This window comes from Tribolium castaneum, chromosome 4, assembly GCF_031307605.1.
Source record: "Tribolium castaneum strain GA2 chromosome 4, icTriCast1.1, whole genome shotgun sequence".
In the NCBI taxonomy this organism is placed as follows: Eukaryota; Metazoa; Arthropoda; class Insecta; order Coleoptera; family Tenebrionidae; genus Tribolium; species Tribolium castaneum.
This window is the reverse complement of record NC_087397.1, coordinates 21814739-21829167: the sequence shown is the minus strand read 5'-3', so window position 1 is coordinate 21829167 and position 14429 is coordinate 21814739. Positions and strand designations below refer to the sequence as shown.

Here is a 14429-nt window from a genome sequence, read left to right as displayed (position 1 = left end):
AACAAAAAGTAGACAACCCCAAAAACACCAAACCATTGTTTTTGCAAACAAAATTTAGCAAAGATTCAAACTAGATAAATAAATTCCACTGAAAAGTAAACTTGTGGCTCCCTCAAACGGCCACTTTTTGACAGTGGACAGACTTTATATTACTGTCAATCAACGCAAACGACGGATCTTAATATTAGACCAAATGCACGATAGGCGGTTATGACGTCATAATTTCAAATTTATATCTAAATAACTTGAGTTAGAGAGCAGATACAAAGGTTTTCACTATTGTAATAAGTTGCCAATACCTTTAATACACAAAAATCAGCCGATTTGTGTACTAAATAAATACAGTGAAACCTCTATAAGTCGAATATCTGTTACTACAAACCAATTTCAAGATATCAAAGTTTCCCCATCATTTTTATACTTTATACTATTTTTATACTATATTGTTTTATTTGACGACTATAAAAGCCGGTTTATAAAAAAATTTAATTTTCAATTTTAATTCGTTGTTAAAATTTAAGAACGCGAATAAAACAATTAAATTGGTTCAGTTTGGTCATGTGATCAGTTAATCACGCATGTAATTGTGGAATAAATTAATGATACTTCTATAAATCGGTCCTAAAATTAATAAACCAAAGAAAATCGATTAAATTCACAATTAATAATTTAGTGCCTTTAAGTGCTACCATTTGCAGCATTATTTTCTTGTTATTTCTGGCGGTTTCAAGTGTCTCCCTGTTTACGTCTGTCTATGTTTCACAATCTCTTATTTACGAGTGTGTTTCCTTTATATTCTACTTATTTCTTCTATTTTTATAGCCTTCACTAGTGATTTTTTTTTTATATAATAATAGCTTTTATAGTTTATAATGATTGTCAAAAATAAATGCAAGAATAGATATTACCATAGTAGTTAATTACTATTATATTCTGCGATTTCGATAGAATTAATTAGTTGCGACTATTTATATTACAATTTACGCCATTAATGTAACGTTGAATTAACAGGATACATTAAATTGTTGCATTAAAATGATATTCAGTTTTTTTAAACGTTAATTATACGTTTAAAACAAACGTTAGTAAATAAGATTATTATTAACGTTAAAGTTATCTTACATAAATACAACTTTGAATTGCCAAATTGCCTTACACAGAAGAAAAACCGGAAATTTTGATAGTGTCGAGAAATAAAATGTTTTAGGTTAGCTTTGCTCAATTACGTTTACAAATTCCAACATATTTATTTGAAGGGTTAATAACAATAACTTTTTTCTTCATAAAGTTCAAGTCATACTATAGAAAAAAAAGTTGTGTTATACACGACGCTAAAGTACTCCTGAAGTAAGTCCACACGTGGATAAACAATCTCTTCATCGTCTTGTATAATAAATAACTATAAACTAACCCAGAAATAATCGTTCTTCTGAAAGATGAACTTTAAATATAAAATAACTTTTCAAGAAGATTACACAGTGCCGTCTTGCTGTAATGAAGTTGGATTAGACTTTGTGAAATTGGCCTGTAACCACCCGGTCACATTTAAATCGTTGATCCTATTTCATCCACGGATAAACCAACCGAGCTACTACCCGACAAGATTGAGTAAAAAATCCAAATATTTGAACACGTATTAAAGGCAATAAAAGAAACTCACTTGTAGCTCCAGGAGTTTATCATTTACAATCCGTCTTTTCCATCCGTTCAAACGATACAATTCTTTTAAAAATAAATACATTTAAGTAATAACGTCAATCATTTTGATTTATCTCACGGATCATGAAAATTTGAGAGGAAAATATTTGAATTGCAAAAGCAAGCCGAGATTTGTAAATGTTACCAAAACATAACGAAATTTGGTTTCAAGAAGCTTCCTGCGCATATAAAGTCTGTAAATGACAAGCAAAACAGCTTTACTCAAGATGTAATTATGCATAATTGAAAAGCCAGAGACAGTAATGGAATTGTTAACGCAGCGATGAAATTGTTTACGCCCTTAACAAACAAAAAATACAAATTACAAACGCAACAATTTTTCTGCTCCAATCATTCATTATTCACAACAAACCAAATTATGTGCACACGAAAAACATTCATATATCATTGCGACCTTTTTTTCAATTTGTATTGCAAACAAACGACTTCCAAGCGTGCTTCCAACAATAGGTACAATCAAGAAAAGTGGAAAACTTTCATATTTACGTTATAAACCAAGTGGAAAATCTACCGGCTGTTCACCTCCTAGTGTAAAAGTGATATCGTCGTAAAATAACAAGATAGATTTTGCAGAAAAGTCGACCACCAGACACAATTATTCAGAGATGCTAATAACCAGACAAGTGGTTTCATCGAGACAGAAAGTAAGTTTATCAAAAACTGTTTAAAAAAAAAATCGATCCTAAGATGGCATTACAATTAAACAAAATTAAACAATTTTAGGAAAAAAATAAAGAAACTCGTGTAATCTAAATCATTATTCATTATCCTTCGTATGTTTTCGTAGACGGAAGATGTAGAAGATCGATTAAGAAAAAAAATTGCTTCAGTACTGTGATGATCGCGGTATTTAAAATTTTTTTTATTAACCAGCGCAAAATATTCGGAGTCAGTTTAAACGTTTAGTTCTTTGACAATATTAATTCAACTTCAATTCAAAAGTTGCAACAAATTTTAATTTAACTTATTTATTCCTTTGTTAGCATTAAAATGTTTAGAAAATTATCGTTCCCACGAAACTTTCCAAGAACTGTTAAAAACGTTATAAATCGCCAAATTGGGTGGTCGAAAGGCCATGTGTTTTAACAAGTGGATATGCAAAGATATGGGGGTTGGCGACGGCCTGGCTCTGCACCACAGTCGCCCAGCTAATCCAATGATTTTCTCACAAAAGCATAATTAATTTACTTTCGTTTAAAATAGCCAAAATTTATTGATAAACCTAAAATTAAATCCAAAATTTTGTTTAGAAATTAACTAGTCACGTTTCAAAAAGAAAGGAATTTATGAGCCAATTTAAGGCACGTTGATGATCAGTAAACAACTCGAGAAAGAATCAAAATTTCATCTTATTCAAAAATTCCCGTAACGTTTCGTACCAAAAAGTTGAGTCTTTATGCAGTGTACTCCAGTCATCAAATAAAATTGAATAATTTATTTTATTCGGCGTAATTGTTAACAAATTGTTGCAAAACTTCAAGAACGAATTGGTCGATTGAAATTCATGTCTGTTAACTAGATTAGTATAGCCAAAACGACGTTGGTCAAGTGCCGCTTGAATAGGGGGTGTTGACAAATTCGTTACAGAACAGAGCTTTTTAAAAGAATATCAAATTACAAGCACACATGTGCATTCCTTATAAGAAATTGCAGCGAAATTAACGTTTTCTTTGTTAAATCAACATCAGATCACGAAACCAGTAGTTTAGAAAAACACGCGAAATTTTTCTGAACATTTTGATGTAAAATTTAACCCTAATATTTAAGGCGCAGCCGTCGAAATTCGGATGTATAAATCATTCTATTTAATTAAATTATTGTAAGCAAAAAAATTGCATGACACGATTGCTGCCCGTTACTAACATAATCCTAAGAGGAAAGTAGACAGGAAAATCCCTAAGGAAATTGGAGAAAAACGCGGAAATGTTAAAATAGTACCGGTGTAGTACTGGGGGCGACATCTAACAAGGGGTAGTACGACCAAAATTACAGTTTCCTCACGGGGTTCTTCCTTATATTTTCTGTGTTATTTAAACAAACAAAATTTGTTGTTACACAAAATTCATTTCATTGTGTTCCCAAAAACAACTTCAGACCTGACAACAACCAATTTTGGAGTTTAATTTCTCTTTCAGGATATTTGGGGAAATTCCATAGCGTTCTTGTATTGTATTCAGTTCAGATCGACGATTACCAAATTTAATGTTTAATTATAATGAAATTGTTAATCGGAAAACACCCCAGCTGTTAATTAATAATAATATTTAGAAAGTTAAACAAGGTTTGATCAAATGCCAAGACATCATAAGAGTCAAATTTGCAAAATTTCGCATATGTGGAAACTACTTAACAAGGGTAGTGGGGTAAGCGAGTTAGTGTAGCTTACGCAAGATGAGCCCTTGACTTTAGGAGGGATTCGATTTTTGACGGTCTTTCGAGGTAGTCGATTGTCGTGTTGCCCTTTTAAATTTTTATAAATTTAAAAAACATCTTCGTTTACCTTTTAGTGCGTCTAAATTGTACTAAGTGCATTTAAGCGTAATTTTAAATTAAATTAATTTAAATTCTTGAATTAAGTGATAGCGTTAGTGATTAGTGAGTAAGTTAAAAACGAGACAAGTTTAGTGTTCGTTCGATTAGGTAGTGCTGCGAACTACAACACCTGGGAAGCAGCTAACCCCCTGCGTTAGGAGGATTAAAATTTCTAGGTAGGCCCTCAAAAGGATTAATTAATTTTTTATTCATTTAATATTATAATATTAAATCATTTAAGTCATTTCGAAATAGTGATCATTATCATTCATTTCATAAATTCTCTCGTAACCACCAAGTTATTAAGCATCGGAAATGCCGAAAAGACCAGTAATTATTTAAATTCTTGTGCTTCGTCTTACGTCAGCTATATAAATTTTAAATAAATCATTTTCAACTTAAAATAACTCGCAACAAACAATTTCATATTTTTCAATTCAACCATCCCACCTTTAAATTACAATATTAAAAGTTCTTTATATTCTTTGCTTCTAACTTCTAAATCTGTTACGACAAATTTGAGTGAAACGGCATCAAACAAATATTCAACTACAACAAAAGTCTAAATCCAAAACCCACGGTGCTATTCAAACTGTTGTACACAGATAATTTAAGGTTGCATACACCAAAATATTACGAAATAGAAGGATTTGTTGCTAGTTAAGGATAGGTTTAGAGTAGAACGATTTCTCTTCCGCAACGCGTTAGGCGATAAAGCAAAAGAGTGTTTCTCTTTTGCGTCCAGATCAGAAATTACAGGCTCGTGAGTTGGCCATCTTCATGGGAAGAGTCGTAGTCCCCGGGGACGCTCTTCCCCAACTTTAACAAGGTCTAAGACGCGGTGGCAGGTCGTAGTTTCCGCCCGTTGTACTTAGAATGGACGTTGTAATTCCCGTCCCAACGGCAAGTACTTCCACGTACTTGCAGGCTACTACGGACGATCGAGCAGACATAATCATCCGTGATTATCTGTAATAAACTGATATCGCGACATGGCAAAGTTCTGCACAAGTCTTTGTCAAAGCTCGTGGACGGAAAACTTTAGAGAGAAATTACTTCTACATTTATTCAGATTGATTTGTAAAAGCTTGTATGTCCGGGTTTTATTCGAAATTCATTCTAGGTGTTGATCACCTGACTTTTACCGGAGACGGAATTTCGGCACTAGGGCGCAAAATTCAATGCGATGCACGTATCAAAGATTCCGCGAGCATGTTATAATCCGCCTTTGGTACAAGTAATTTAGAAACGCGTTGTCAATTGCCTAGATCCTATGAGTTCGAACAATATCATCTGAAACGTAGGTTAATTTATTTGGACATTATCGAATTAAATTAATTCATGTTAAATATTAACGTCATATCATATCAATAAAACTTTTTCGTATCACTCAGCAACTTCGAAACTATTTACTTGGAATTTCAAACGAATTGTGGTTACGACTCTGAGATAATGTTTTGACGACATTACTATACAAAAACAAATAACAATTGGCCAAATTTGATCAAACTTTCATAACCATTGATTATTGTAATCCATCCAACGGAATATTCATTATTCTTGTAATAAATAACTTTGGAGGAAACTTGTGGTTTAAATTTCTTCTCCCATGCGTTTTGACACTACTTTGAATCCGGACTTGCGTTACGGATAAATCCGGAACCCTTTCTGATAAGAATTAAGATCAAATTACGATATCATTATAAGAGTGACTTCGTACATCAAAACAACACAACGTAGGTAAGTGAAATGATCATGTAGCGTATCAATTAACTAGACGAGCCAAACCATTTCGAAAAAAGAAAACAAAAGTAAAATTCAAGATTAATTAAATAAATCAATTAAAATAAGTTGTAAATCATTTAAACATCGATCAACCATCATCAATCACAGTCTCACTACATTTTTATTGGTGCCGTGACCAGGATTCAAAGTCATAAAGTGTCATTTCCGAGGGGAAAATTGCCGTAAATAAGATACTGCTGTGTTATTAAAATTTCTAGGACTCCAATTTATTTGATCGTTCGATACCCGAGATTGAAGGTTGTCGACATGGAAAACAACAGGAACACCGGAAACGCCGGAGCCCCACCGCAAGAAATGCCGACGTGGTTCGTTCGTTGGTTAAACTCCCAACAACCAAGGAATGTGCCAAACTTCGCGGCGCCATCGACGTCGACAGCGGTTCAAAGACCGCAAGCCATCCTTCAGGTACGTCCAAGTACCAGCGCCGCCGCTGATGTCGATGGTTGGCAAGTCACTCCACTACCTAGCGACGGGACGACTTCGCCAGAACCCGACCCGGAAATTCCGGTAGCTCCGGAACCAGCCCCTCTTGCGAGCCCTCTTGTGCAAGAGCCGGGAAGTTCGACCACATCAGCGACTTCGGGAGCAGTGATGGCCTCACCACCTATGCCAATCACAACAGACAATGTGGCCGCAATTTCCGGAGTACTCCGGAGCTTGCTGGATCGCCCACTCCCAGCTCCTGAACGACCATCTTTCGAAGGCCTGAAAAGGCAAAATCCGGTGAAATTCTTACGAGCCATTGAAGAATATGGACGTTTTTTCGGGCTCGACTCGCAGCGTCTTTTGGGAGTCGCCATGGATTGCTTGAAAGGCAATGCCAAACATTGGACGGGAATATTCCAGAAGAAGTGGCGTGGTTACGAGGACTTTCGACGGGACTTTCTCCGGACCTACTGGTCGGCCAAGCGTCAACGGGACATCAGATTTCAAATCGCTACAGGCCGCTATGACGAAACCAGGGGCACGATGCTGTCGCATTTTGCTTATTACGTCGACATGGCGAACATGTTAACAACACCTTTATCGGAGGAAGTGTTGCTGGATGAATTACTGCGTCACTTCCCCGAAAGAATACAGTCGTTGTGGGTATTAGAGAAAATCTGTACCACCACGGATGCCGCCGAATTCCTGGCAGCTCAAGAAATTCCGGGACAAAATCCGGGAGAGAAAACCAACATCGCTCCCAGGGAACGACCCCGCGCAACAGACCACCAGCGGCGTAACGAGCCAAAGCGCCCGCGGCCAAACATTGACCGCCACGAAGTAACTCGTCCTGCGGCTCCTGCAAATCGTGGAAATGGTTTCCCAAAACGCTCAAGTGACGAACAACAATGGCGCAACAACCAACCCAGCACCAGCAACAACCGTTGGCACAATAACAACGGAAACAACAGCAACAATCACTGGCGCAAAAACAACCCCAACGACAACCGCAACAACACAAGTTCGAGAGCGCAGGGTGAAACATCACGAAACTCCAAGAATTCGGGAAACGGGGGCGGAGTACAGGACGGGGCCTAAAGTACTCCGGCCAGCAGCACGGCCCACAAAGCGACAGCAGGAACCAACAATTGAGGACGGGAGAGAAACGTAAACGTTCAACTTCGTCACAGTCAACAGAAGGGGAAAACGATGCTCGACCGCGAGCATCCCAGGTTAAGTTAAATGTTTTTTCTATAATTAAATCCGCTGCCGCAGGTAACAACAACATACAAAGGGTCGTGCCGGAGATTAAGATCCAAATCTCTCAACAACAATCAGTCACCGCGCTTTTGGACACCGGAAGTGAAGTCAGCTGTATTTCCGAAGAAGTTTGGTCCAAGTTGATCGAGACCGGAAACAAACCGCCCACATTACCGGTTACCTCAATCCATCTTCGTGGAGCCATCGGCCAGCGAAGTTGCCAGGTTGTTATTCAGTGTTACCTGGAAATCAAAATCGACGAACATCTCTACCCCGTCGTGGCGCTTGTCGTTAAAAATTTAATCAAGCCAACCATTTTGGGAGCAGACTGGCTAAATGAACAACGCGCGGTCATCGATTTCGATAACAACGAAATCCTTTTGAGAAACGGGGAGAAGCACCACAGTTTTCCGTTTAGAAAAACCACGGAGATACCACCGGAACCGGAGGATTATGTGGAAGATCTTGTTGGTCACATCGAAGTCAATCATTCGGCGCCGATCACGACTTGTAACAAAAAGCAACACTTAGAGTCACCCAGTGCCCTACAAGCCAAGGTGGACCCATTAAAAATTCCTGAGGCCGAGAAACGGAAATTAATACACCTGCTGCAAGAGTACAGATGTATCTTTAGTTTGCGTCCAGGGCTAACACACAAATACACTCACGAAATAAAACTACACGACAAGACTCCCTTCTTGAAACGACCGTACCCAGTACCTTTTGCTCTACGTCCTGCCGTCGACGCCACAATTCAGGAAATGTTAGACTTGGGGGTGATAAAACGTGAGGCGTCACCTTACGCAAGTCCCATGACGGTAGTGAAAAAGAAAGATGGAACGGTGAGAATTTGCCTCGACGCCCGAATGATCAATTCCAAAATGATCGCCGATTGTGAGTCACCACCCGCTGCTGACGAATTATTACGTCGATTTCACGAAATTCGCTACATGTCCACCATTGATTTGAGATCGTCGTACTGGCAAATCCCACTTTCGCCAGAAAGCAGACAGTACACCGCCTTTCTGTACAACGGTCGCAGTTACACATACCAAGTCCTACCTTTCGGGTTAAAAACTGCTGTGGGTTCATTCAGTCGTGCAATGGACGTAGTGTTAGGAACAGAAGTTCGCGAATTCGTCGTGAATTATATCGACGATTTGTTAGTGGCTTCCGAAACGCTAAACGAACATTTGGAACATCTCCGACAAGTTTTCGAAAAATTGAAGCAAGCTAGAATGACGATAAATCTCGAAAAATCCAATTTCATACAAAAGGAAGTGAAATTTCTGGGGCACATTCTCACAATCAACGGTATCAAAGCCGACCCGGAAAAAATCAGCGCCATCCGAAATTTTCCGGTTCCCCAGAAAACTAAACACGTTCGAGCCTTCCTGGGACTTTGTAATTTTTATCGAAAATTTTGTGCTCGATACAGTGCAGCCACACAAGACTTAAACAAACTACTTCGAAAGGGTGAAAAATGGAGATGGGGACGAAATGAACAAGAAGCTTTCGATCGTGTGAAAGATCTGTTCCTCGAAGCTGTGTTGTTACGTTACCCCGACCTGAATAAAATATTCTACGTCCAAACTGACAGTTCTGGTTACGGATTGGGGGCGGAATTGTATCAAATTCAGGAAGACGGTTCGCGAGGTGTGATCGCTTTTGCAAGTCGCTCTTTGAAAGGACCCGAACTCAACTACACGACTACAGAAAAGGAATTACTCGGCGTCATTTTTGCCTTACACAAATTTCGAATCTACATCCAAGTCACAAAAATCATCATCCGAACCGACCACCAAGCTTTGAAATTTCTGAGCCGTTGTCGTTTGCTCAGTGAACGCCTAACTCGATGGACTTTGATACTAGGACAGTACGACTACGAAATCGAGTTGGTAAAAGGAAAGGATAATGTAATTGCCGACATCCTGTCACGATACCCGTCCGACGGTGAAGCCAGTTATGAATATCCACGTGAACAACCAATAGTTGCAATGTTTGAAGTCAACAACACACCTGAAATTCTCCAACTGATGTCCGATCTCAAACAACACCAATCAGATGATCCTGTTTTGAGTCAAATAATTGCCAACAAACAATCCGGTGCAGCTGCTCCAGATGCGAGAACTCAACGGGTTTGGTCCCAATATAATTTCACAAATAATGTGTTAGTTCACAGATCTCAAAATTCAAACGACGTTTGCCTGGCCATACCTGAGAGTTTGGTAATTAAGCTCGTGGATTACCATCACCAACTCCTGGGCCATTTCGGGGCAACCAAAGTGTACAATTCCATGAAGCGCGAGTACTACTGGCCGAACATGTATCGTACAATTAAGAAACGTCTACGAAGTTGTGACCTTTGTCAGAAGACAAAAAGTTCCAACCGTCCACATCAGGGTCCATTAACGCCAATCCTTTACGACCACATTGGAGACCTAGTTTGCGTCGATTTCTATGGGCCTTTACCAACAGGACGATTGGGGGCGTCCTATGTATTTGTGGTCATTGACGTCTTCAGCAAGTTTCTCAAACTTTACCCACTGAGAAAAGCCACCGCCAAAATCGCTGCCAAACGTCTCATAGAGGATTTCTCTGGGTACATCAAACCCAAATGTGTGTTAAGCGACCACGGGACACAATTTATTTCGAACACTTGGCAGAATAGTTTGAGAGCTGCCGACATTCAACCAACGCTCTCGTCGATTCGTCACCCAGAATCGAACCCTAGCGAGCGCGTAATGCGGGAGCTGGGGAGAATTTTCCGAGCGTATTGTAAAGAAAACCACACCAGTTGGGTCAACCATTTGAGCAACATCGAAGATTGTTTGAACTACGTGCCACACATCAGTACCGGATTTTCTCCATATGAAATCCTGTACGGCAGAACACCACCAAACCCACTAGATGCAGTCACATCGGGTTTACTGCCTGTACGTCCGCCACTCACGAGAGAAGAAATTCATGAAAAGGCTCGCGAATACTTGAGACATCATGCGAACTTACGGCAGAAAAACCAAAAGGGTGAAGTTACCGTACTGGAAATTGAAGATTGGGTCCTACTGAAGAACAAAGTGACTTCCGATACCAGAACCCACCAATTCGCCAAGTTCATGCCTTTGTACAGTGGTCCGTACAAAATAATCGCCAAGCCTCATCCAAACACATACCAAATCGCCGACCCAGTGACGAACGAAATTAAAGGTGTATACAACATGACAAATTTGAAATTCTACCACCGACGAGACGACTAAAATAAAACCGCAAGAAGTTCATGAGGGCCAATCTCGAGGCGTATCTACCAATTCGAGCGTTTCTGACATTATGGGCGCATCCACCATCTGGTGATTCCACCATTCCGACCACCAACCAGAGGACAGCAAACCTACACGCGGTGTCTTACGCTGCATCTACGAAGCAACGCAAGACAGGGGGCGAATGTGATGATCGCGGTATTTAAAATTTTTTTTATTAACCAGCGCAAAATATTCGGAGTCAGTTTAAACGTTTAGTTCTTTGACAATATTAATTCAACTTCAATTCAAAAGTTGCAACAAATTTTAATTTAACTTATTTATTCCTTTGTTAGCATTAAAATGTTTAGAAAATTATCGTTCCCACGAAACTTTCCAAGAACTGTTAAAAACGTTATAAATCGCCAAATTGGGTGGTCGAAAGGCCATGTGTTTTAACAAGTGGATATGCAAAGATATGGGGGTTGGCGACGGCCTGGCTCTGCACCACAGTCGCCCAGCTAATCCAATGATTTTCTCACAAAAGCATAATTAATTTACTTTCGTTTAAAATAGCCAAAATTTATTGATAAACCTAAAATTAAATCCAAAATTTTGTTTAGAAATTAACTAGTCACGTTTCAAAAAGAAAGGAATTTATGAGCCAATTTAAGGCACGTTGATGATCAGTAAACAACTCGAGAAAGAATCAAAATTTCATCTTATTCAAAAATTCCCGTAACGTTTCGTACCAAAAAGTTGAGTCTTTATGCAGTGTACTCCAGTCATCAAATAAAATTGAATAATTTATTTTATTCGGCGTAATTGTTAACAAATTGTTGCAAAACTTCAAGAACGAATTGGTCGATTGAAATTCATGTCTGTTAACTAGATTAGTATAGCCAAAACGACGTTGGTCAAGTGCCGCTTGAATAGGGGGTGTTGACAAATTCGTTACAGAACAGAGCTTTTTAAAAGAATATCAAATTACAAGCACACATGTGCATTCCTTATAAGAAATTGCAGCGAAATTAACGTTTTCTTTGTTAAATCAACATCAGATCACGAAACCAGTAGTTTAGAAAAACACGCGAAATTTTTCTGAACATTTTGATGTAAAATTTAACCCTAATATTTAAGGCGCAGCCGTCGAAATTCGGATGTATAAATCATTCTATTTAATTAAATTATTGTAAGCAAAAAAATTGCATGACACGATTGCTGCCCGTTACTAACATAATCCTAAGAGGAAAGTAGACAGGAAAATCCCTAAGGAAATTGGAGAAAAACGCGGAAATGTTAAAATAGTACCGGTGTAGTACTGGGGGCGACATCTAACAAGGGGTAGTACGACCAAAATTACAGTTTCCTCACGGGGTTCTTCCTTATATTTTCTGTGTTATTTAAACAAACAAAATTTGTTGTTACACAAAATTCATTTCATTGTGTTCCCAAAAACAACTTCAGACCTGACAACAACCAATTTTGGAGTTTAATTTCTCTTTCAGGATATTTGGGGAAATTCCATAGCGTTCTTGTATTGTATTCAGTTCAGATCGACGATTACCAAATTTAATGTTTAATTATAATGAAATTGTTAATCGGAAAACACCCCAGCTGTTAATTAATAATAATATTTAGAAAGTTAAACAAGGTTTGATCAAATGCCAAGACATCATAAGAGTCAAATTTGCAAAATTTCGCATATGTGGAAACTACTTAACAAGGGTAGTGGGGTAAGCGAGTTAGTGTAGCTTACGCAAGATGAGCCCTTGACTTTAGGAGGGATTCGATTTTTGACGGTCTTTCGAGGTAGTCGATTGTCGTGTTGCCCTTTTAAATTTTTATAAATTTAAAAAACATCTTCGTTTACCTTTTAGTGCGTCTAAATTGTACTAAGTGCATTTAAGCGTAATTTTAAATTAAATTAATTTAAATTCTTGAATTAAGTGATAGCGTTAGTGATTAGTGAGTAAGTTAAAAACGAGACAAGTTTAGTGTTCGTTCGATTAGGTAGTGCTGCGAACTACAACACCTGGGAAGCAGCTAACCCCCTGCGTTAGGAGGATTAAAATTTCTAGGTAGGCCCTCAAAAGGATTAATTAATTTTTTATTCATTTAATATTATAATATTAAATCATTTAAGTCATTTCGAAATAGTGATCATTATCATTCATTTCATAAATTCTCTCGTAACCACCAAGTTATTAAGCATCGGAAATGCCGAAAAGACCAGTAATTATTTAAATTCTTGTGCTTCGTCTTACGTCAGCTATATAAATTTTAAATAAATCATTTTCAACTTAAAATAACTCGCAACAAACAATTTCATATTTTTCAATTCAACCATCCCACCTTTAAATTACAATATTAAAAGTTCTTTATATTCTTTGCTTCTAACTTCTAAATCTGTTACGACAAATTTGAGTGAAACGGCATCAAACAAATATTCAACTACAACAAAAGTCTAAATCCAAAACCCACGGTGCTATTCAAACTGTTGTACACAGATAATTTAAGGTTGCATACACCAAAATATTACGAAATAGAAGGATTTGTTGCTAGTTAAGGATAGGTTTAGAGTAGAACGATTTCTCTTCCGCAACGCGTTAGGCGATAAAGCAAAAGAGTGTTTCTCTTTTGCGTCCAGATCAGAAATTACAGGCTCGTGAGTTGGCCATCTTCATGGGAAGAGTCGTAGTCCCCGGGGACGCTCTTCCCCAACTTTAACAAGGTCTAAGACGCGGTGGCAGGTCGTAGTTTCCGCCCGTTGTACTTAGAATGGACGTTGTAATTCCCGTCCCAACGGCAAGTACTTCCACGTACTTGCAGGCTACTACGGACGATCGAGCAGACATAATCATCCGTGATTATCTGTAATAAACTGATATCGCGACATGGCAAAGTTCTGCACAAGTCTTTGTCAAAGCTCGTGGACGGAAAACTTTAGAGAGAAATTACTTCTACATTTATTCAGATTGATTTGTAAAAGCTTGTATGTCCGGGTTTTATTCGAAATTCATTCTAGGTGTTGATCACCTGACTTTTACCGGAGACGGAATTTCGGCACTAGGGCGCAAAATTCAATGCGATGCACGTATCAAAGATTCCGCGAGCATGTTATAATCCGCCTTTGGTACAAGTAATTTAGAAACGCGTTGTCAATTGCCTAGATCCTATGAGTTCGAACAATATCATCTGAAACGTAGGTTAATTTATTTGGACATTATCGAATTAAATTAATTCATGTTAAATATTAACGTCATATCATATCAATAAAACTTTTTCGTATCACTCAGCAACTTCGAAACTATTTACTTGGAATTTCAAACGAATTGTGGTTACGACTCTGAGATAATGTTTTGACGACATTACTATACAAAAACAAATAACAATTGGCCAAATTTGATCAAACTTTCATAACCATTGATTATTGTAATCCATCCAACG

General features: G+C 38.1%; 1 protein-coding gene across 18 annotated transcripts in view; it reads right to left on the bottom strand.

Annotated features, from left to right (window-relative positions):
- Liprin-alpha overlaps nucleotides 1–14429 on the bottom strand; it is a 174024-nt gene that overhangs the window by 115776 nt on the left and 43819 nt on the right. The gene's annotated exons all lie outside the window — the stretch shown is intronic.